Source organism: Paramormyrops kingsleyae, chromosome 2 (assembly GCF_048594095.1).
Source record: "Paramormyrops kingsleyae isolate MSU_618 chromosome 2, PKINGS_0.4, whole genome shotgun sequence".
NCBI lineage: Eukaryota > Metazoa > Chordata > Actinopteri > Osteoglossiformes > Mormyridae > Paramormyrops > Paramormyrops kingsleyae.
The window spans coordinates 37,336,376-37,356,702 of NC_132798.1; the positions used below are offsets into that span (position 1 = coordinate 37,336,376).

General features: G+C 44.2%; 1 long non-coding RNA gene across 2 annotated transcripts in view; it reads right to left on the reverse strand.

Moving 5' to 3' along the window:
* Positions 1 to 14,269: 14,269 nt before the first annotated feature.
* The window catches only part of LOC140587641 (uncharacterized), a 28,951-nt gene continuing 22,893 nt past the window's right edge, over positions 14,270 to 20,327 (reverse strand). For both annotated transcript variants that reach the window (XR_011989316.1, XR_011989315.1), the window contains exons 3-5: positions 16,837 to 16,944; positions 16,440 to 16,483; positions 14,270 to 16,338 (exon numbers count right to left, since the gene is read on the reverse strand). This is a non-coding gene — a long non-coding RNA (uncharacterized lncRNA). The remainder of the gene's footprint in view (positions 16,339 to 16,439; positions 16,484 to 16,836; positions 16,945 to 20,327) is intronic.

The following is a 20,327-nucleotide window of genomic DNA, read 5'->3' on the forward strand; positions in this document are numbered from 1 at the left end:
CACTCAGAAATGCGGGAGTAAGGAGCTAACCAAAATACTCGGCTCCCTCACACACAAACTCCTAGCCAGGCTGCAGATTAGCGAAGAGGAAACGTCCGGCCTCAAACAAAGAGTGCAATCACTCAAGCAGCAGGAGGAAAACACCCAACAACTACTGGCAGAGGCACAGAGAGATGCCGCCCAGGCCCAGCATCACATTGGGAATCTGGAGCAAGAACTCCAAAAGAGAAGCTCTCCACCCCATGAGGAGGAGGAGACGGAAGAAGGCGAAATGCCTCACACCAGCAAAAAGCTTCAACACGCCCTGGAAGAGCTCAGAGCTGAAGCTGACCAGCAAAAACAGCAAGCCAGAGCCACCAGAGAAAACCTCGAAGCCAGACTGGACCAGGCCGACACCCTGCTGGACAGAGCCCACATGGAGCTCAAGAACAAGGATGGTCGGATCCAGGCCCTGGAAAACCATCTGGCAGAGGCACAGAGAGATGCCGTCCAGGCCCAACATCACATTGGGAACCTGAAGCAAGAACTCCAGAAGAGAAGCTTTCCACCCCACGAGGAGGAGGAGACAGAAGAAGGTGAAATGCCTTGCACCAGCAAAAAGCTTCAACATGCCCTGGAAGAGCTCAGAGCTGAAGCTGACCAGCAAAAACAGCAAGCCAGAGCCACCAGAGAAAACCTAGAAGCCAGACTGGACCAGGCCGACACCCTGCTGGACAGAGCCCACGCAGAGCTCAAGAAAAAGGATGGTCGGATCCAGGCCCTGGAAAACCATCTGGACGAGGCACAGAGACGTCTGCACAAGATGAATCACCAACTGATCAGCTCCCAGGAACAGCTCACCGATGCCATAATGAAACATCGGGCTGACGCAGAAGAGATTGACTGGGTGAGACAGGAATTGAAGCAAGCATAAGAGATGAAGTTGGAATTCGAGGCACCCTACGAATCAACGATGGGACCGATGTCATCTCCAACAGTGCGGTCGCTCCCAAGGCACATGGGGATCTCTCATCGGGACGAGGTAACTCCCTGCCCCTCACCAGACCTTGAGGAACCAAGAACCCAGAAGGTCTCTCTCAGAGAAGACACCACAGATGGAACAGGCCTACCAAAGCGAACGTTACACCAGCACCGGGTTACCACAAAGGAGCTTGATAAAGTAGCTCGGAATATCAACACGTTTACCCCGAATCCCAGAGGAGGCCACGACATTCATGCCTACCTCCAAGACATTGACTTCCACCTCCAAAGACTGGACAATGTGACCAATGAGGACAGAGTCTACCTCATCAGGATCACATCTAGCCTGGAGGTCCGCAGCTTCTTGGATCGACAACCTAGTCGAATCAAAGCCGACGCCATGCTGCTACACGAAGCACTGACTCGGGAGTTTGCTGATCCTGAGTCAGAACAAGGTATCACCGTCGCCTTCGATGTTAACCCCTTGGGACCGGCGATCCCGCCGGCGGGATCTGACAGAAATTTCGCAAAACCGTTTAAATAACTCCGCGAGTTTTTGTCATATACACATTTTAAAAAATACTCTCAGAAACCTTGGACGGTCTACTTTTCAAATATATATAGGTAGAAACTAAATATATTTTTACAGCTTCGTGATACGAATTGAAAGAACAAGAGTGACTGACTTAAGGGTCTGCGTCTCGAAGCGGCTCTGATCGCCCACCCACTTGCAAATCGCGCTATTCGCATGATAATAACATGATAATCCGACAGTTAGTATTGGGTAAAGAAATATGTGAATACGCCCATTGTGACCGAAATAAACAAGAGCACATGTCTGGGTAGTGTTTACACTGATCGGCTACAATATAGCACACGGATACGTCTCTGCCGCTGAAGCTTTGCGCCAGTGTTGCCACTTTCAGCAGCGAAGCTCATACCTGTGTTCATAGCTCAGTGGGCTAAGCCTGTGTGCCTGCAATCACGTGGTCGCCGATTCAAACGCAGCGTATTTAGAACGTGAATAGTGATCTTCCGCTGAGAGCGGTCCTACACGCTCCCGACGCAAGTAAAACAAAGAAAGATGACACGATTTGCTTTTTTGCCTATTTAACTTAATTTTAAAAACTTTAATACTTCTGACAATGGAAGTTTTGAAAAGAAGACAGATAACGGATTTAGTCAGTGTTTTTTTCATGATTCTACATAATGATTTCAGCGAGATATAAACTGAAATACACGAGAAAGATACGCGGTCGATGAGGCCCTCGTCCCCAGAGCATCAATAATAGTCACTGCATCATATTTATCGCTTTCTATATTTATATAGTCACAGTTTTTCATTTTTCATTCCATCTATCAATAAACTGTGAAAGGGATTTTATTGTTGCTACTTTTCTTGCGTTTCAAACTGCCTTTCCAAAGTGATGGGTGTGGGGTGCAGTGACATTCCAGACTGATGGGCCATTGACAGTATGCAAACTACTACAGGTGTGAGGACACCTATCTCATCAATATTCATTGTGAAGACCACTGACTTTGAGAAAAAGAGTGTCACTCCAAAGTTCTAACACTTTAGTAATCAAACCATATAAAATTTCTGAATGTCACTTTCACCTATGTGTAGCCAACCCCTGTGTCTATAAGCTTCAGAGCTCAAAAGTCTTACCTAGAAATGACTATAATGTGATTTTTTACAATTTCTCAGCATGTCTGAAAATAGGTTTTTGAAAAGTATATGTTGATTTTAACAAAAAATAGAATAATAACATTCTAAGAGGTCTCAGATTATTGGTGCTGAGTTTGTGCTGAATAAAAGCAAATGTATCACTTTGGGATAAATGTTTTTTAGATAGGTGAAATATTTTAAAATGTCAAGGCATGTCAGACTACCTCGAAAGTGGAAAAAAGGCCTCAGGCCCCAGGGGGTTAAACAGAACAGACAAGAAGCTCCCCAAGCCTACTACAATTGCCTTCGTCGGGCATATTTTGGGTCCAGAAATGAGCCAGACATGGAAGAAGATGCGAACTTCAAGGCTCTCTTCCTTCGGAACCTCCACCCAACCATTAACCACTACCTGGGGCTCATGGCTTGTCCCCGCACCATGACGAGTCAACAACTGCGAGACCTGGTGATTAAGGCTTACCACAAACAAAGAGCAGCAGCCGAGAAGGCAACCAAGGCTCCGGCAGTGCTGAACCTTGGCACTACAGATCCCAACCTAGCGTTGGAAGGTGGCCACCCTCCTCATCAACCACCAATCCACGACCGAGGTTGGAGAACAGCAAGCCATGGTGAGCATTACCCTGGTCCGCCCCCACAGCAGTCAAAGACTCAGCCAGACTGGTGGGAGACACGGCGCTATCCTAACAAGGGTAAGCTAAGACCAATGGAGCCATGGAACAAGTGGAGAGACCGACAGGGAAACCAGTTTCCTAAGCCAAGCTCTCCCCCAAGTTCCCGACGGAATCCACCACAGAACTGGCAAGACAAGAGGAGAGGTTACGATCCAGACTCGAGGCCTGGACGAACCAAGGAAGAAGAAGAGTCTAATCTACTACAGTTGCTGAGTGATTTCTTAACTCAGCATCCCCTCAAGCGTCAAGAGGACTTTCAGAAGAAAGATCCAAAATGACTAGGACGGAAGCACAAATCACGCAGGACCCCACAACCCTCACCTGAACCCACACCAGACAATGCCTACAAACTCCCTCAGAGGTCAGCCCCAAATGACACTCAACAGCCATCGGCCTTCCCTACCAGAGATATTGGGATAACTGAAGAAGTCCCACCTCAACCAGAAAGAGCGGCTGACTCAGGCCTGGTAAGAGCACCTGATGTCGCCGTCACCAACACAGAGCTTGATCAAGGGGATGAGCCCCCACCAGTGCCTGACAGCGCTGTCCTGGTTGTAAGCTGTGACTCAGAAGAGCACCAACCCTACTGGGGTGATGCCTCACCAATTCCTGACCAGGCCCTTGTGCCACAGCTTCTGGGTGACCTGATGGAAAGGGGGGTAGCCAAGAAATTCTACCTCTCCATCACCCTGGAAGATGTTCTCACCCTCGAGGCCCTCATCGACACTGCAGCAGACATTACCCTCATGTCAGCCAGTCGCTTCTACCAGGTGCAGCACCTAGCCGCCCAGAAGAAGGAAACCCTCCAGCCGAGGAAATGCTCTTTGGACGTGCAGGCATATTCACCAGTGGGCACCAGGATGGATCACATGATCCCCCTCAATTTATCCATCGGCCCCATGAATGTAATGCACCCTGTATACATTTCCCAACTTGAGTCCATTCCATTCCTCATTGGGAAAGATTTGCTGAACCGGTTCGAGCCATTGTTAGACTTCCAACGTCAGAAAATTTGGGCTCAAGTTAGAGAACCGCTGCCACTGTGGACACCTGACACAGCCACATGGGAATGTCAAACCCTGGCTGTCTCCTCGGACCTCACTCCACACCATGGAGAGAGCGCAGCTGGAGATCAGTGTCTTGACGCAAGAGACCCATGCCAGCATCATGACTCCTTCCTGTGCAGGCTGGACCCTACCCCGGGATCCTTCTGCCCCAAGATCGGGAAATGCATGTGGCTCCAAGGCATGGAAGTCACAGATGTGGTCATGACCATGGAGGTAGAAGAGTCACCAGTGACAAAAGAGACTGTATGTTACGTGGAGCTTGCTGACGACCAGCACCTGACAATCCATGCCATAACTGCCCAGCCTGACGCAGTACAGTCACCCAGCTGCCACAGCTATTCTCAGGAGGGACCAGCAGCACCCAACATTGTGGACACGCCCACACCAATGGAACTGTCGCGACACCACTACTTTGAGGAAAATGTCTGTCAAGACATGATCACCATTTATGTCGATGGGTGCGTATTCAAACATCAGGGGACCCTGAAAGCTGGAGCTGGCATTCTGTGGCTCAAGGACGACCCCATCTCACCACAGCAGTTCAAGCTCGGTCCCCACACATCGCAGTACGCAGAGCTGGCAGCAATCTTAATCACCCTGGAGATGGCTACGAGAAGTAAAGGACCTGCTGATCTGCAAAGACTTCAGCTATGCACGTCTAAGCTTCATGTGCCATCTCCCTCACTGGACACGGAGTGGCTTCAAGACATCAGGGAACAAGCCAGTCAAACACCAAGACCTCCTGCACACGTGCGATGCTCTGATTACCGCACGAAACATGTATATTTACTGGAAGAAGGTTCGCGGTCATTCCAGACTCCCGGGACTTGACAAGACATACAATGACCGCACGGACGCACTCGCAAAAGCAGGGGCACTACATGGTGACCCGTGGGAGTTTCGTTCCCCCCCACCCACCCATGCTGTCCAGGTCATCACCCGCAGCCACAGCCGAGCGTCTGCCTCGCAGCCAGCGGCCTCATTGCTGGGACTTTCCCCTCAGCTTTCCGACTCGGACATCATCTCCCTCCAATCAACTGATGCTGCGCTCGGCAAGGTCTGTGATCACCTCCGCGACCCCTCTGCCAACTCGATCTCCACAACCGACCAAGACTCCCTTCCTGAACTCCGTCACCTGACAACGATCTTACCGTCTCTTCGTCTTACCAAGGGCGTACTTCTTCATGTCCCTGATGCCCACACTTCACCGCGGCTCGTGGTCCCTCAGGCACAAAGGGGGGTCATGCTACTGTACGCCCACAACGCACCCTGTGCAGGACACCGCAATGCCAAAACAACCTACGAGGCACTTAGTCAAGTAGCCTACTGGCCTAACATGCGACAGGATGTAACAGAATATGTGAAAGGATGTCTGGTCTCCTGCCAATTTCAACCAGTAAACCCAATCCACAAGGCCCCTCTGCAGCGACGGGGTATCAATTTCCCATGGTCAGATCTACAGATTGACTGGGTAGGACTCCTGACGAGATCAGCTCGCGGAAACAAATACTTCCTCACAGTCACCTGTCAGTTCACTAAGTGGGTAGAATGCCTCCCGGCACCCAACGACACAGCCCAGACAACGGCATATCTGCTCACGAACCATGTGTTCTCCAGGTTTGGCCTCCCACTGAAAGTCAACTCAGACCGAGGCACCCACTTCACAGCCGAAGTGATGCAGGACATCTGGAAACTGTTGGGGATCAAAGCCCAGTTCCACATCAGCCACCATCCTATGGCATCCGGCCAAGTAGAACGGACCAACCGAACCGTCGTCGGTATGCTCAAGAAATATGTGGCATCCAATCAGAAAGATTGGGATGTGAAATTGCCTCTGGTGCTCATGGCAATCAGAGCCACACCCCACAAGTCCACAGGAGTGTCCCCCTTCGAACTGATGACGGGACGACAAATGACACTCCCTCTCCACCTGCTCTACCAACCTGGTGACAAAAATCTCATCACAGCCTACATCACACAACAATATCTGGACAGCCTGCACCAGCATTTGAGAGCTTCCAACAAGCTTCGCCCAACAAAACCTGCAAAGAACCGCAGAGGGCAGGAAAGCCTACTATGACCAGAAAACCTCACAAGATGAACTCCAAGTGGGAGACAAAATCTGGTACTATAGGTTTGTGCAACCAAACTCAGCACAAAGACTTTCCAGGAAGCTTCTACCACGCTGGTCAGGACCACATGAGATCGTCAACAAACTGTCACCTGTGGCCTACCGAATCCGAACCAACAAAGGCACCCAAGAAACATGCCTCAAGTGGGTTCATCGGAATCAAATCAAGAAATACCAAGCCCAAAGAAAGCCTGAAACACCCACCAACCAGCCTTCTCAAGACGAAGTCAGCAGCTTGGAATAAACCACATTCCAACCAAAAGAAAGACAACTTGTCAGTCTGAAATCTCCTCAAACTCCCAACAAGAAAGACCAAAGAGAAAGGGGAGGAAAGATGGTCACAGATAGGGTAGACCACGGTGGTGGACTTGACTACTGATATCTGGGTGACCTTGACGTTTTTGTTTAATTGTTTGTTTGTTTTGACAACTTTTCATTTTATTTGGTTGTTGTTTTTGGTAAGGACCTGGGGTGGCTCACGCGTGCCCGGGAAATTACTGAGAGGATCCGGTTTTGCAATTTTCTTTTTCCTGTTTGTTTCTTTGCAATTGTTCTCTGGCCGAGAATTGTTGCCCACTATGTCTTTCTCCTGTTCTCTTTTGCACCGGTGTGCACAACATTCAGAGTCTCGACTCACCCCCTCAATCCTAATCTGGTCTTTATTTTCTACCTCCTATTACTAGGATGATGCTGTTACACCCTCAGTGCAAGAAGGAGCGCTTCCGTCGATCATTCCTCCCCACAGCTATTAGACTTTACAACACATCACTGCAGTGACCACATAATCAATCAATATATATATAATCCCTGTATATGTACATATGTGTGTATATATATGTATATGTGTGTGTGTGTGTGTGTATATATGTATGTATATATATATATATATATATATATATATATATATATATATATTTCAGCAGCTGCTATCCATATACCTAGCATTGTGTATATGTCTCTTTTTTCTTACATTTTTACTTATATATTTTTACAGTTTTAGAAATAGTTTTTCTATTGTTTTTATTATCTGTATTGTTATTTTTTTGCTGATCCTATGGATCCTGTCCTTTTTTTGTACTGTCTTTTTTTCATTATTGCTGCTGTTTTCTCAAAGAATTTCCCCATTGTGGGATTAATAAAGTCTAATCTAATCTAATGCTGCCCCCGCTATTAGCATTACTCTGCCTAGGAGGCTGAGGCTCCAGTCTGACAGGGCGTTCCCTGGACCTCCGCCTGGCACCGTCTTCCGGGGACAGCCCGGTCTCGTGATTACCAACTGTTGTACCCACACAGAAAGAGTATTCATCGGACGATGTCAACTGAGCTATTACCTGCACGAGAGACCCTAAACTAGTGGGACAGGTGTCAGATGGACTCAGGATGCCCTGCATCATGCTGCCGCTGACACTACCCACAGGTTGGAGCAGTAACCCAATGACCGTGACCCAAGCTGAGTCCAATCGACGGCCCAAGAGGCTCCTGGGCACCCTGCTGGGAGCTGCAGCAGCCGTTGGCACCCTGTTCGACATAGGGTTCACCACTCCTCGCGGTCCCAGAAGCCAGGCGCCAGCCCCTGCGCCTCCTCCCTGTCCATCCTGTCACTGTGCCACCCAGAGTGCCAAACAATGGGATGTCAACAATGCCTCGTTGCATGGTGGTGATCCTGTTTCAACTTCCGTCGCCTGAATGATGGCAATGCCATCATCAGCCGAAAGGGGGGATATGTAGGATCACACATGCACATATCACAGGGCCTAAATTCCAGGTAGCCTGAGACAAGGCCGAGCCTGGTACGAGAGGCACCAAAGGGGGGTTACACACACACACACACACACACACACAGATAACCAGGGAGGCTAGCACTCCAACTTTTATTGCCCAAAGATTTAGGGACCTACAGACAAGCAGAGTGGACTTCACGGACAGGGTCACATGATCTTGCACACAACCCCCTCCACATACACTCTGCCTTACATCTCACTCACCCAACAGACGAACACCCTAAAGGAAATTTCATTTAAGTTTGGCTTTTGTATACCCTGTATATTGATTTACTCACGACTACTAGTCTCAATATACAGATACGTTATGTTTGTATGTGTCCTTAGACAATCTTAGTGTTTTGTGTGCCACCCTTATAACCATGTTCACGGAGTATCACCTATTTCACCCCTTTGCACTTGAACACATATAAATTTAAATAAATAGATAGGTATAGCTACCATTGTATGTATGTTCTCATGGTATACCAGAAGAATCTGCAAAGTGAGTGTAACCAATGTGTCCTAACTTTTAGAGAGTCTGCTTTGTTAAAACCCCCCCCTTCTCTTCCAACATTCCTTTGTGGTCCTTATCTGATCTTGGTGGACGGTTACCAAGTTTCTTTGTTTCTACCATGCTATGTTAAAAGAACTGAATTTAGGTGTATCTCATCCATTCTGGAGAAGATGAATTGGCATAAGCCACACCAAACAAAATATATTGTTTCCAGATGTGCAACTTATATTGTTATTACCACAAACTAACGGCCACGCCTATCTATGGATAAGATGTGCTGTTTGTAATATGAATATTTGATGTAATATCTGCACAAAGTGTAACATCTGTTGAGGTGCCACCCAAAACACCTGTATCCCATACTGATGTGAATCAGTCACATAGATAAAATAATTAATTGTTTAATCAATTAGTGCAGATGGTATGAGGTATGTACCTGTGAAGCTGGTATGGCATATTTGGTGTCAAACTGATGGAAAATCACTCCTGATTCCAAATCTGGTCAGTGATTACCATAAAAGGGGATGTATCAAAAGTTATAACAGCTTAATGAAAATCATCAGTAAAGGGAGAATCAGTCGGGCCATAAATCCCAAAAGGACTGATACAGACCCCCTTCCGAAAGCCCGCCAAATGGATGGCCAGCCATTGGGCCAGGAGTCGAATTCCTGGTCATCTCTATTCATGAACTTTAGACCATAAAAATCTAGCACCTCAGAACAAAGGTGCGCAGAGAATAACCGCCAGCCCGAAGGAGAACATCAGCCGGGGCAAACAGATCATCAAGCGCAGAAAAGACCATCAGCCCGGGAGAAGAGAAGCCCACAAGAACCCTCCGGTGAAGGCCCAGCTGAACAGAGAACAGCACCCAAGACAAAGCTTCACCAGGAGAGAGAATCTAAAGGGACTCCACTCCACTGCTCCAAACGCCGCGCCTTCCTGAGTGCCATCAGCTCAGCAGCTCTGCCATCAACTGCCAAGACCCCCCCCCCCCCACTCTTCAACCAAGTAAACCAACTTCCTTTCATTCTAACAACTTAAGCTGTTCTGTTAACCTGCTATAAGACTTTAGGGTCGTGTTTCCACAAACTGTGCTTGCTTTGCAGAACAGTATTTCCCATTTAAGGTTACTCATTTAAATCCGGTCATTGCATTTTCATAATTACATCGTTTGTTTTATTCCGTTATTTCGTGTTTGTTGTTTGTGTTAGGTGTAATGTCTGCCTTATGTTAGTTGTAGTGTTAGCTAGGAATAAATGCATGTCTTTTACACAACTTCAGCCTCCGTCATTGAGTACTCACACTAAGTTCCTGCCTCTGTGCGATCTTGCTACATGCTCTGAACCTCAAACTCGCCTGAAACATCGCGAGACTCTCTCTCATCGGCCGTGAGGGGGGCTTCGCTACCAATTGTTTACATTACCTGGTGACGCAGCTCGGTGGACGAGCCTTCTAACTCAGGTTACTAAGCGATACTGGTAATTAGTGAATCCCATTTAAGTCTCACATTAACAGACTCAAGGGGATACCGCAATCGAGTTTGGAGGAGCCGACCATTCGGCATAACAATTGATTAATAATCAGCATTAAATAATAATTAATTAAACTTTAATTAATTCAAACATATTGGTGGAGATATTAAAATTTACCTGCGCTAATAATTCCTACAACGTGGTAGATTTAAAGTAATAACAACATAATTAAGGAGAAATGTGACAGAAGCTATACCATACTAGTCAAAATAGCAATAGAACACTCAATGTACACTAACCAATTCAGAAAGAACATGAACATTCAGGTTATATTCTGTTTTTTCTTTTACAGATGGTACCTAACAGTGGGGATGAACCTGTCTACCCTGGGGCTCCAATTACAAAGGCACAGAGCTTACTGTTGTTAATGTCTTATGTTCTAAAACACAATTGTACTGGGCAAGCCCTTGATCATCTGCTTAGGATGTTTAATGCACATTTTCCAGGGCTTGTTCCAGAAACACGTTATCTCTTTCACCAAGCATATGGTGAATATGGACACTATGAACCTCATTTTTACTGTTCATCATGCTTGAATTACTTGGGAGACTCAAAGACATCTCCTTCACAATGTGATATTTGTCAGACTGATTTTGATGCTGACAAGAACTTAAAAAATGGTTCATTTTTTCTTCTGATGAGCCTGTCTTCACAGTTAAAGGATCTGCTAGAAACACAGAAGTTAACACTACATAGAAAGACCAGGGGAAGTGTTGAACTTTATGATATTTAGAATGGAACTGAGTACCAGAAAATGGTTCAGAAAAATGAATTGTCTGAGGATGATTTGACATTGTTGTGGAATTGTGATGGTATTCCTCTTTTTAAAAGTTCAAAATACCAGATTTGGCCAGTACAATGTCAGATAGTGGAGTTAAGTCCCCGTGACCGTAAATGTAATATATGTGTGCCGTGTTTATGGTTTGGAACTATAAAACCAAACATGATGACATTACTCACACCTTTTGTGAATGAGGCATTGAATTTGCAAAATGATGGCATTAGATGGCAAGACAAGCAGAATGTGGTACATGTGTCTAAAGTGCATCTACTTATTTGTAGTTCAGACTCGGTTGCAAGGCCAATGCTGAGAAATGCAAAACAGTTCAATGGGGCTTATGGCTGTGACTTTTGTTATCATAAAGGTGGGAGTTCTTATGTCTATTATTTAGCTGAACCTGCGGCAAGGAGAGAGGATGAGCACTACAACCATGCAATGTTAGCTACTCCTAATAACCCTGTGTTTGGAATTAAAGGTCCATCCCCAATGATGAAACTTGACAAATTTCAAATGATTAATGGATTTGTGCCTGAGTATCAGCACAGTGTGTGTTTAGGTGTAACAAGACAAATCGCAGGACTTTGGTTTGATTCTTGTCACCATGAAAATGAATGGTACATTGGGACCAAAATTAAAGCAGTAGATAAAAAGTTGTTAGCAGTCCAGCCCCCAGTGGAAATCACTAGAACTCCTCGATCAGTGGAGGAACGAAAATATTGGAAAGCCTCTGAATGGAGATCATTTCTCTTGTTTTATGCCTTGCCAATGCTCAATGGTATTTTACCAAGAAAATTCTGGAACCACCTTTTCCTTTTGGTTTTTGGTGTTTATATGCTTCTTAAAAGCAATGTCAAACAATGTGAAGTAGACCTTGCCGAGAGAGCACTGAGAAAATTTGTAATAGATTTCCAGGAGCTATATGGAATAATAAACATGACGTTTAATGTACACTTGTTAATGCATATTCCACAGAGTGTGCGAAACTGGGGGCCACTTTGGGCAACATCTACTTTTTCATTTGAGTCTTTCAATGGTACACTTAAAAACTACTTCACTGGAACCACTCACATCCCTTTACAGATTGTGAAGCAATTCATGAGGTGGAAGAGCATCGCAAAAAAGGCCCAAACATGCATGAATGATGCCGATAAGTATGTCCAACAGTTATTCTGTGAAATACAGAGTAACAAGAAAGCTAGACATGCAGCTAAATCTGAGCATTTAAATTGAGATGTTAGAGTTTTTGGAAACCCTATGGCAGAAAGCAGTGTCTCTGTCTTAGATAGATGTATTAGGATGAATTTGCGGACGATTACGTCACCCACGTGACATGGAATTAACTTTACTATAATATTCTGGAAAGTTGTAATTGTGGATTAATTCCGATCGCGTGTGGACTGATCGTCCAGAAATTCAGATCAATCGTCCATGATTCACCCCAAATGTCACTAGACTGCACGAACACGTTATTTAACGATCCCCTGTAAAACCTAACTTTACCATAAATAACTTGGGCTCATAAAAGAAGCCAGGATGCTTATCTTGGTTTCGGGAGATAGGGTGGGGGGTCGCTATACAGCACCCTATATTGCCTGTAGGGGGGAACAGGGAGGCGTTGCGCAAAGACACCTGGCGCCAGGACGCCCATTGTATTATATTATCGCAAGCAGAATCACTCGGACTAAAGGGGGAATTGGAGCACCATATATTGCCTGGGGGGAAGGGGTGAGCCTGGCCAGCTTACCCCCTGCCCACACGCAACTCTAAATTTAGTATAAAGGAAGGGGGAGAACCCAGTACTGACCGGAGTTCAGCCGTGGGATAGAGCGCTCATCGCCCGGTACTTTCTCGGAACTCACGTGTTGGTCTCCTGCCAGGACTGAAAGGGCTCCCCAGTCCATGAAGGTGGGTGATGATGGCACGTCCGAGTGTAAATAGCTTTGCAACTGCTTATGCTTTCCCTTAATTGTTGCGAGTAAATTATCGCCGCTTGTGATAATATTTCGTAACTTTTTATGTTTCCTTGCTTCTTGTATGTGTAATTGCTTCTTTTCTATATATATTCATACCTTTGCACCTAATACTATTAGCTATAAGATATATATTATTTGATATCCGTTGTAGTACGAGTTATTTTGCATTGCCTTCAATATGATAGCTCAGTATTGGTGTTAATGTGAGATCATTTTGTATTACTTATTAAAGTGTATTTGAGTGAACCTAAGCGTGCCTGTTTGTTCCTTCGAGAGCCCTATATCCCTCTCTCATCCATTTTAAGACAATAGACTTGCAGTGGAACGACTGGTTGGAGCAGTGGTCAATAAATGTACGTACTACAGTCGATTTATTGTCAAAGACATACTGTTTCATTCAACTGACAGAAAGATGATCAAAAGGAATAACTCAGTTGTGATGCTAGATAATGGAACTCTTTGCAAAATTAAGGGTCTTTTGGCTTTCAAAGTGGAATGTATGCATCCCAGTTCTACAGTTTGCTATTGTAGAGAAAAATGTTGTGTGCTGGTAAAGACACTGAAGAAATTACCCCATTCTTTGTGCCGAAATACAGAGCTGCACATCTCCTCTACATTTATTTCTGAAGTTGAGGAGTCTGATAATCTTGTTGCTCTGTATCCAGAAACACTAAATTCTAAATGTGTTGAGGTCTTTGTTGGAGAAAAAACATTTATAATTCCTCTTCCAAATCAATTTGAAAGGGATTAGAAGAAATCTGGATGAGGCAATAAAGTTCAAAATGAAACTGAGACTACTTTTGTGAAATTGTCATGTAAATATTTCTCTTATTATAAAATATATGTATTTATTTATTTCTGTTCCTGAAATGTATGATTTACTGTATGTTAATGTATACTTTCTTACTGGTTCTTATTAAATTATCTACTATGTCGAAAAGGTTTTAATTGCATTAAAATGACCTTTTGTGATATGCACAGGCTTTAATATGAAAATGTGTCTTACCAACTGTTTTTGAGAAGTTTGAGAAGCTTTGTAGTTTAAACATTATCTTCAAGTAGTATAGAGGTAAAACGTAAAATTTGTTAGAACTTTTTAATACAAATAAACATGTTAAAGTATAACTTCTGAAGCATTGTTTTAAAATACATCATGGAAGTATTACTTTATCATACAAAAAAGCACTGCCGATAAATTTGTACTCATAAAAAGTACATCTCAAACACCAAGTTAAATAAGTACACTATTTAAAAGTATACCAACATATTAATTAAATATACTAAAAGCGAAGTATAAAGTGAAAAAGTACACTTGTACATTGTTGTATATAATTGAAGTACATTAATAAGAACATAAGAACTATACAAACGAGAGGAGGCCATTCGGCCCATCGAGCTCGCTTGGGGAGAACTTAACTAATAGCTCAGAGTTGTTAAAATCTTATCTAGCTCTGATTTAAAGGAACCCAAGGATTCAGCTTGCACTACGTTATCAGGAAGACTATTCCATACTCTGACTACACGCTGTGTAAAGAAGTGCTTCCTTAAATCCAGTTTGAAATGTTCTCCCGCTAATTTCCACCTATGGCCACGAGTTCTTGTATTGGAACTAATGCTGAAGTAACTATTCGGTTGAACAGCATCCAAACCTGTTAGAATCTTATAGACCTGGATCATGTCCCCCCTCAGTCTCCTTTGCTTGAGGCTGAACAGATTTAGCTCAACATAAGAATATAAGAACATAAGAAATTTACAAACGAGAGGAGGCCATTCGGCCCATCAAGCTCGTTTGGGGAGAACTTAACTAATAGCTCAGAGTTGTTAAAATCTTATCTAGCTCTGATTTAAAGGAACCCAGGGTTTTAGCTTCCACTACACTAGCAGGAAGACTATTCCATACTCTAACTACACGCTGTGTAAAGAAGTGCTTCCTCAAATTTGTTTCAAATAACCTTTCCTCGTATGACATTCCTCTAAGACCAGGAATCATTCTTGTGGCCCTACGCTGCACCTTTTCTAAGGCCGCTATGTCCTTTTTAAGATATGGTGACCAAACCTGTACACAATATTCTAGGTGAGGTCTCACCAAGGAATTGTATAATCTTAGCATTACCTCCCTTGACTTAAACTCCACACACCTGGAGATATACCCCAACATCCTATTGGCCTTTTTTATTGCTTCCCTGCACTGGCGAGAATGAGACATGGAAGCATCAACATACACACCAAGGTCTTTCTCATAATCAGCTACCTTTATTTCAGTAGGTCCCATAAAATACCTGTACTTTATATTTCTGCTCCCTACATGGAGTACCTTACATTTGTCTATGTTAAATTTCATCTGCCAGGTGTCAGCCCAGTCACTAATTAAATTAAGATCCCACTGTAGCTGCTGAGCCGCTAGTTCAGTATCTGCTACACCACCCACCTTGGTGTCATCTGCAAATTTCACCAGTTTACTGTATATATTGGTATCTATATCATTTATGTAAATTAGGAACAAAAGTGGTCCTAAAATTGAACCCTGCGGTACCCCACTATGAACACAGGCCCACTGTGACATTGAGCCTCTTATAACTACTCGCTGCTTCCTATCCGTTAACCAGTTATCAATCCAGGTCGCTACAGTTCCTAAAATACCTGTCGCTTTGAGTTTAAGTGAGAGCCTCTTGTGGGGAACAACATCAAAAGCCTTTTGGAAATCTAAGTAGATGACATCATAGGCCTTCTTATCATCAACTTCCTGAGTAGCTTCCTCAAAAAACTCCAACAGATTTGTTAAACAGGATCTACCTCTCCTAAATCCATGCTGGCTATCCCTCAAAATGTTATTTGAGTCCAGGTAATCTACCATTTTCTCTTTGATTATAGCCTCCATAACTTTACCAGTTATACAAGTTAGACTGATTGGCCTATAGTTTGACAAATTACTTCTATCCCCTTTTTTGAAAATGGGCGTTATGTTGGCATGCTTCCAATCAGAAGGTACCACACCTTCAGATAAGGATTTTTGAATTGGGTGTTAAATTGATCTGATTCACAACTGAGTTTTCACTGGTCTCTGATGTGACCCCCATAACTGGAGTTACCAATCTGGCAGTCCAAATCATCAGTGGCTGCATCAACTGCTAGTATTGACGGAGTAACATTTTGTGTTTGCCTCAGTAACGGGTACTTGTTCATCCATATCAGTTTCAGAATCTGATACTGAACCTGGGACGTATTCTTCTCCCGACGACATTTCCTCATCAGAAATACCCTATTCAACATACAAGTATAATGAGTCAGACTTGATTCACTTGCAAAACACTTCATTTTCCACCGTTATTTACTCAGTAGCTGTGAATGGAATTTACTTACGGTTTGTCTTTGCAAGCAGTATGAATGCCACACATTTGAGCAACCTAAAAAAAATAACAAATGTTCACTATCACAATGATCACTGTTACAAGAGTACAGTTTTTAAGGAACAGTTTCTCATATGGTCCATGTCCCCTTCACACTATTCCAAAATGGTTTTCAATGAAAATGGTAAATATAATTTTTATTACATGAAAACACTGATTAGGATATCAACACCTATAATACTGTGTTACAGTACAAAATACAAGCAAGGTTATCAACAGAACAATGATTTTATTTTTTTAATTGCAAATGTGAGCTGTCGCTAATGATGAATACTATTCTGTAGTGACTGCATCAAAAATATTACAATTCAAATAGCATATGAATAAATTGGAAGTAGATTGGTACTAACCTTTACATCTCAACCCTCTCCATTTTAATGCTGAAAATGGCCCACGACACAGGAAACACTTCTCCAAACCTGACATCTCCTCCTGAACAACAAAATGCTCCTTGCAATCTGATAAAGAAGAATGAAAACAAAATTATATTATGGACAAAACTCTTACTCCAAACTATGATGTTTCTTAAAGAAAACAAATGTTAGTAAAATTATAAATATCACATTTATATTTTCAGAAACAATATGATTAAATCGCCATAAGCTTTCATTAGCATTCTTTACATTTAACTTTTGGCTAAATATTTTTTAAATTAATTTCTAAAGCAAGACCCTGCTCATGGCATTATAAATATAAAATCTGACCATTAGCATGTCTAAATTTCTTCTTTGGATTTACATCTCCCTTGCTGATATTCAATCCCTTGTGTATTTTTTTTAAACCAATGTATTTAAAATACATACACATTCTCGTTATCTTTAATGTACACTCATATGGCACTAAAGCTATGCTTTTTTAATTATTATACTTGAAACTACATTATACCATAAGTATAACTTGTAGTACTGTGCAAAAGTCTTAGGCAGTTACATGAAATGCTTGAAGCTATTTACGGGAATAGTAAGGATTTATGGGCTCAGAACAAAAAACATAATATTAGACCATATGAAAATTAACAGTAACACAACAAAGACTCACAAGAATGTCCTTGATTTTTCAAATTAATTAAATTAGTTTCAAAACATCGTTGAGGTATTGATTAGCTGTACGAGGTGGGGTAGTGGTTCAGTCAAAAAAAAAAAGAACAAGGGGATATTGGATGGTTCCTGCAAATGCAGTTCCGAACGCATGTCTTAATCCCAACGCTTTCTCCACTTTCTGGAGGTCTTTATTCTTAAAATGGGCCCCATTGTCTGACCGAATCCTGTGGGGAAAGCCATGTCTCGGTATATACTGATTGATCAGAAACTTTATCACGGATGCGCCATCCTCCTTTCTTGTGGGCCATGCTTCTGGCCACCCTGAGAATGCATCCACACACATCAACACATATCTGAACCCTTTCACTGGAATAAGCATATCTGTGTAATCTATGATGATTTCTTCCCCTGACCTCGTGCATGCTGGAAACTGTCCTTTTTCCGGCTTGACTGTGGGTCGCGAGTTATGAAAGGTACAGGTCGCACAATCTCAGACGTGTCCCTGCACCATGTCTTTCATAAACGAGTGCCACCACATCGTCAAGTTTTCTAACATCTGTCTCACCCCTGCATGTCCAACCCCGTGAGCCTCTGCTAGAACTGCCTGGCGAATGCCAGGAGGAAGGGCTGGTTTCCCTTCCTTATTCTGCCACAGCCCCCCCTCCTTGCATCCCCCTTTTCCCAGCCACATAGTTTTCTCCTCTGGAGAGGCTTTGTCCTGTTCTTGCTTAACTTTCTCTAGGGTTAGTCTGTCACTCAGCCTAACTTCCTCCTCAACCGTGACCATCTGTTTGGTCACCTGGTATCCTGCTGCCCTTTTTGCTTCTTCGTCTGCTACCTGATTTCCCTGTGCTACCCTTGTTCCTGATCCTTCGTGGCCCTTGCATTTTACTACTGCTACTTTTTTAGGAAGCATTAGTGCTTCTGCCAGCTCTTTCATCTCTGCTTCGTGTTTTATTGGCTTGTTTCCCGCAGTCAAAAATCCTGCTCTCAGCCATTGGCTAAGTTCCACATGTACTGCGCCTACCGCGTATGCTGAGTCTGAGTATATGGTGACTTCTTTTCTGTCTGCTAATTTTAGCGCCTCAATCACGGCTATTACTTCGGCCCTTTGAGCTGACTGGGCTCCTTCCAGCCTTTCTGCCTTCAAGGTCACATAGTCTTGGCCTTGTCTGGCCACGACTGCATATCCTGCCTGCAACCCTCCTGTGTCTGTTCTGAAACAACACCCATCTGTGAACCAGTCCTCTGTCCCTTCTATTTTCTCTGCTTCCAAATCTAGTCTAACCTTCTCCTCTTTCTGAACTCGGTACTCACACATATGTGGTTCTCCCCCGTTCATCCTGTCGGCCATATTAATCCCTTCGTGGGAAAATTTCAAATTGGGTGCCTCCAGTATTTTGCTAAGTCTTTGCTGCCTGAGTGATGTCATAGTAAACGTTTGTGAGTTTACATAGGCCACCACGCTGTGTGAAGTCAGAATATGCAGTTGGTGTCCCATCACTATGTGTGCTGTTTTCTGAATAATTTTAGCCACTCCCGCTGCGTATCTTGTGCATGCAGGGTGTCTTTTTTCTGTAGTATCCAGTTTTACACTAACGTACATCAGCACTCTCCTTTCTCCCCCTTTTTTCTGAAACAGGATGGCGTTAACAACGTCACCTGCTTCAGAAACATCCAAGTGGAACGGGAGAGAGTAATCTGGGAGGGCTAGGTCTGCGGCCTGGGCTAATCTCTGCTTTAAAGTAATAAAAGCCTCTTCAGATGCCTGGTCCCAGTTGAGGGACGCACTGAGGTGACGTAGGCCATGCTCTCGGACCAGGGTCCTCAGGGGCTGTGTGAGCCCCGTGTAATCTGGAATGTAAGTGCGACTGTAACCTGTGAGACCTAAAAAGGACAACATGTCTTTTACTGTAGTGGGTTTTGGGTGCTGCAAGATAGCTGAACGATGAGCTGGGGAGAGACCTGTCCCTGCGCTGGACAACACTCGACCTAAAAAAGATACCACTGTCCGCGCAACCTGCAGTTTATCTTTACTGACCTTGAACCCTTTTTCCGACAGTCGGAGCAGTACTGACTGAGTAGCCTGTAGGGCCGCTTCTGATGTTGGGGCAGCGATCAGGAGATCATCAACGTATTGGACGAGGGTGACACCGTCCGGGAGAGGACATCCCTGCAAAGCCTGCTTTAAGGCCTGATTAAAGATACCTGGAGAAAGGGCGAACCCTTGAGGCAGGCGAGTGTACCTCAGCTGACAGCCTTTGTACGTGAAAGAGAATATGTCTCTGCACTCTTCTGCTAGAGGCACACAGAAAAAAGCATTTGCCAAGTCAATACAGGTAAACCATTTCTGTTGTGGGGTCAAATTAGTCAGGGCAACATATGGGTTTGGGACTGGAACAGTGGGGGTCAGCAGAAGGTTATTTATAGTACGCAGGTCATGGGCCATTCGATACTTCCCTGTCCCAGCTTTTTCCACCGGGAGGATAGGGGTGTTCCACAGAGACGTGGAAGGCTCCAACACCCCAGCCTGTAAGAGGCCGTCTATTGTCTCGGCTATTCCTTCCTCTGCTGCCTGCTTCTGTGGATACTGTCTAATCCAGAGTGGGCCTTCCCCTGGCTGAAGTTGAAACTGGACTGGTGCACAAGATATGAAACCCACATCTGTAGGGCTAGTGGACCACAGAGAGTCTGGTAAAGATGCCAGAAGGGCCGCCGCCTTCGGGTGGTCCATCTTTTCACGGCCGTGTTCTCTGGCTATCTGCTCATGCTGCAGGAGAGCTGTATCCTGTGCTATGACC